Genomic DNA, 5,557 nt, shown 5'->3' on the forward strand with positions numbered 1-5,557 from the left:
TATATGCTTCTACCATTAAATGCACAATAATTCTTATAATATTTTCACGAATCTGGCGTACATAGGTACATGTGAAGATAAGTTATGCATTTATTACATGGTAATCAACAAAACTAAAAAGTTAAAAAACATATTTTTACGCTCTTTTTAATTGTGGTATTATCTTTTTGAAAAATTAATACATACAGGGTGAAAGAATTGAAAAAAAAAACAGCATATTTTTACATAAAAACCAGGAAAAACACAACTTCTGGTAAACCGATTCTTCCGTTCCAAGACCTGGATCTTATACATTAAAGAAAGAGCTTATATACCAAATTTGGTTGAAATATGAAGTCTCGTTCAAAAGTTATCGCGCTATTAGTCACAATGTATAGTCGCCATTTTGAATCCCCGCCATTTTTGTAAAAGGCAATATCTGAGATGGCCTCTTATCTAATTTTGAACCTTTATATGTGTAGTATGTGCGGTCCCAATTATATGCTTCTATCATTAAATGCACAATTGTTTCACATATCGGCTGCACTATTTAAAACAGTTTGTCAGCGACCGGTTTCGGCATTCACAATTTATATGACAAGATTATTTCCAAAATATCAACAGCATGATAATTCAGCTATTTAGGTTCGTCATAAAGCTGTATAATGGATACAAAAATTATTCATAAAAATGATAAGAATAATGATCTAGAATAATATATAAGTGACGGTTTTTCTTGGCTTAAGTATCATTCCTTGTCTATCAGTTGTAAAAGCAACATGAAGATTGTAAGTTATATTTTATTTGTGCTTGGTAAGTATTAATCTATTAGTAGTATTTTATACAGTATAAAAATTTTGGATTTGCAAAAAGGTTTTTGCTGGGTTTATTTTTATTAATATTTTCAAGAGTTGTCCATTGTATTTGTATTTATATTGTATAATGAAAATATCCTCCTCTGTCTTTGTTAGCTTCCTACATTGCATAGTCTCTTCCAATTTCTGTATTATTAACTAATTAAATTATTATTCCTACTAGTTTGTTAGCAATTTTATCAGTTGCAAATCCGGCTATTTGTATTTACTAGAATATAACTTGATATGATATAAAGTTAATGTATATTCTATTTTAAAGTTCGTTTATGTTTTCTAATTTGTAGTTTAAGGGTCGATTTCTTACTAAATAAGTTAATCTATAGTTCAATTGACTGAGGTTAATCCTTGAACTTCGATTATATTAGCAAATGTAATTTTCATTGACAGTTCACGTTTTACGCCTTAACGTTTTTTGGAAATGCAAAATTCCCTAAATTCCAGTAATTTTGAGATATGCCAATAGATGGCAAAAGGTAAAACTGTCGCCATTTTGTATGAACTTTTTTATGCTGTGTCTAAATAACGTTAAATTTAAGTATTTATATTCAAAGAGTCATTTTAATAGTTATTAATAAATCTAACAAAAATAAAAATAATAATATTATGGTAATGCTTAGATATCTATTTAAAGAATGATAAAGAATGATCTATTTAAAGAAATGATAAAGAATAAACTGATTTTGACATATTTTATGACAGCGCTTCATGTCAAATTGCAATAATCTCTGAAATTATCTAATAGGTCTGGATCCCGCGTATGAAAAAAAGTTGATTAATAGCTAGCTGAAAATTTGTTAATAGCTTAAGGGTGTCTAGTCGGACAAACTTTGATATATGGGAACACTGGAACAGGGGAAGTTTTAATTGTGGAACGGGTTTAAAATTTGGAACGGTTAGACCACGAAAACGGCACATGTATTTTGTCCGACAGAACAGACTTAAACTCTCCGAATAGAGATTAAACTCTCATGCAAAAATCAGACTGCTATTTATCACCAAATGGGCGTTTTAATGAGTGGAACATGTAGAATATATCAAATGACAGCAATTATGACAGGTGATAAATGGCAGTTTGATTTTTGCATGAGAGTTTAATCTCTGTTCGGAGAGTTTAAGTCTGTTCTGTCGGACAAAATAAATATGCTGTTTTCGTGGTCTGACCGTTCCATATTTTTAATCTGTTCCACAATTAAAACTGCACCTGTTCCAGTGTTCCCATATAACAAAGTTTATCCGACTAGACACCCTTAAGCTATTAACAAATTTTCAGCTTGCTATTAATCAACTTTTTTTCCATACGCGGGATCCAGACCTATAACTGGGTTCATGAATGCTTGAATTCCAGCGTTCAGATTGAACGTAGTTCAATCAATAAAAATCGTTTGAACGGGAATTGAGAAAGACGATTTTGGCTTTTAATTGTATTTCACTATAAGTGGAGGTTAAACTTGAGTTGAACTCGATATGAGAAATCGGCCCTAAGTATTTAGTATTGGCATAATTATTGAATGTTGTTTAAAATACATAATCTTATTGAATGCATTACTTTTAAACGCAAATAACTTGAAAATTACTTACTCTATCCCTTTGAGATACAAAGATGATATTTACGTAAAAAGTAACGAAGAGTCAAAGAAACATACTGAAATTAATATTACGACAGTGGCGTAGATTTTGAAGTTTATAATTTAGCAATTGTAAAAATAAAAAACTTTGTATTTTTAGGTCTTGTTGCATTGGGAGTATTCCAAGCGGAAGCTGCAAAAGCTCCTCCAATTAAACCCATTCTTAAACACGTTCATGTAGACATTCACCATCATGACCATGACTAGGACCATAATTAACACATTTTTCATTAACTTTGTTATAACATGAATAAAATATATTCTTACATTGAAAACGCTTTTATATATCCTAACTTCCATAAAAAACTCCACAATCTGATATTTGTTGTATCTGATTATTTAATTATTATAATTGTTAACGAAAATGGATTTTTTTCCATTAATGAACCATTTCATATACCTCAAATTGCGTGCAAACAAGTTATAGACCAATGGTGGCAAAAAAAACAGGGAAAATTTATCCAAAAATGTATGGGTCATATGGAATATGACCCATACGCGCGCCTATGGTAAATATAAAATTCTTAATTGTATGTAAAAAAATGCGCAATTACTGCCTCTTAAAACCTACCAAATTAAATTTGCACCAAATTTGCAGTTACGTCATTCTTATTCTGCACCGGCGATATGAGATAGAGTAGATAAATACATTTATCTACTCTATGTCATATATTATGTATAAGTTTTTAGTTTGTGAAAACTGTCATTATAGATAGCAGTGCGTGAAGCGTTTAAAGTGTGCGTGAAGTAACAATATATTTTAAATGGGATTTACTTTTTCGCACGCGTTCAATGGGTTTTTGGCACACTTTCATATAATCAAATATCCTTAACTTTCGCGTTGTCATGGTGATGGCAATATGAGCAATGACTTACAACAAAATTTTTGACAGTTTTGTGGTTTGAAAGTAGTTAGGATTTTTAAATGTCAAAGTTCTAAAAATTGTAGAATAGAAATGAATTCCAGTGACGAAGAGTTAAAGTTTTTTTATTTGTTTATCGTAGATAAAATATTGTATGAAACTGTGCATGAAGTACTTTTTGCGAACTTACGCGATGTATAGCACTCGCTCAGTTGTCGCTTGTGCTCTAAAAATCGCATGCGTTCGCAAAAAGCATACTTCACGAACTGTTTCATAAATAAAAATTTTGCGCCACATATGTAGTATTCATAATATCAACAAAAATATATCAACCGGTTTTGTAGCAAAAACTAAATGATTAGCTTTTAAAAACGTTTCAACATCCCGTATCTCGGAAACGAAGCATTTGCGGACATATGTTTATAAAGCAAATTGTCATTATTTTTTCATGCAGAATGTTTGTCGCACTTATTTAAAAACATCATGTATTGATGAAGAACATAGCTAGTTGTTAATCTTCGCATGACCAACCTTTTTTTGTTACACGGACGAACAACGGGGGTCAAAAATGACCCCTAGTAAAAAATGACAATTGACAAAATAGTTTTTAAAGAAATAAAATAATGTATTCGTAATTTAAATGTTAGAATTGTATCAATAAATGTAATGATAAATAAACATCAGTAAAACATATTTTAATTACAACTGAATAAAAACAGGAGTCATCATTCTGAACATAGAACTAAAAAATTTTAAAATATACACTAATTTACGTCGCCACAGGCTTAACAAACATTTTTTTTTCAATATTGGAATGTTTCTTACAAACAATTCCACATAATAGGCGGTATATACTTAAAAAAAAATTAGTAGTCGTCCAAACTTGATCGAGGACGGTTGTAGATAAAACAATTATGACAGCCCTGGGCACTAAGGCTATCTTCTCCCAGTGAGGGTGGTTATCCCTTATCCGAGGGGTGGAATAATTGATACGCTTTTACTTGTTGAGTTGTTTTATTTACACTCGCATTAGCATAAGCTGGTAGCACCGCACCCAAAGAACATCTCGTGTAGAAAGAGACACTATCTTTAATGTGGAAATATTACGTCTGATCACCAAAATAGAATGACGAATGTCTAATATAATAATATAGAATTCCCTTGTTATAGTTTTGCTGTTTATATATTTAGAAATGCCTATTCAGCATCGACCATGAAAAGTGTTTATAATTGACTCTGCAATTATTAGTTGAATCGTGATCTAGGATAACAATATTTATATAATCGAATGAAGGTTGTAATATTGTTATGATGACATAAATAACTGAAAGTAATTATCGTAGATAATTACAGGGTGTTTTTAAGATATATCTACTGAGTACAGATGAATTCTTGTACACAATTACTGTTATCAATTTACCATTTAAAGCTAATTATACCTTAATGGACTTGAAATATTAAAAATAAATCTGGTGTAGTGGTACAAAACAGATTTTATATATTTAAATCAACCGAATTAATTATTTCAAAACAAATTAAATAATAAAAATAAAGTATATTAATATTAGTGCTGGCGATTGTGTCAAAAATGTGTTGTGAATTTTATTTTTGGAATCCACCAATCAAGGTAACACCTTATACTAATATTAATATTTAAATTAAAATGTCGAACGGATATAATCAGTATCCATTTCCATACTCTCAATGTCCAACATCTAGCCAAATGAACCTCAGCGACCAAAACTTAACAGTTCAACAACTAGGATATTTTCCACAACAAATGCAAATGGGACCACATCCTGCATCACAAATTCAGCAAAATTTCGCTCCAAGCCAGCCAAACCAGCCAATGCAGTTATATCAACCTCAATACCAGTATTCAGTCCAAAGTACATTACCACAATATCAACCCCCATCCACATCCAAAGCAAATGATGAAGAATGGCAAATAGTTCCAAATATAAAACGTGGAAGAAACAGTCCGGAACAACATTCCAAACTTAAACAAACAAAAATAGATAACTACTGGCTCAACACACCAACAGCAAATAAATTGAATGTATTAATTAATGAAGAGACACAAGAAGCAGATACTGAAGAGGAAAAAAAAACAGGAAGAGGTTTACCCACCAATATTTATTGCCGGTGTTAAAAACATCCAACCATTAAACGAACTACTAAACACTATAGCCAAAGATAAACATTTAATCAGAGT

The 5,557-nt window shown here is 30.8% G+C and overlaps 1 long non-coding RNA gene across 1 annotated transcript; it reads left to right on the forward strand.

The window, feature by feature from the left end:
- Window positions 1-608: 608 nt before the first annotated feature.
- LOC114326054 (uncharacterized) lies at window positions 609-2,754 on the forward strand. Its single transcript, XR_003651772.2, has 2 exons — window positions 609-792; window positions 2,580-2,754. It is a non-coding gene; the product is annotated as an uncharacterized LOC114326054 (long non-coding RNA).
- The last annotated feature ends 2,803 nt before the right edge of the window (window positions 2,755-5,557 follow it).

This window comes from Diabrotica virgifera, chromosome 2, assembly GCF_917563875.1.
Source record: "Diabrotica virgifera virgifera chromosome 2, PGI_DIABVI_V3a".
Lineage (NCBI taxonomy): Eukaryota > Metazoa > Arthropoda > Insecta > Coleoptera > Chrysomelidae > Diabrotica > Diabrotica virgifera.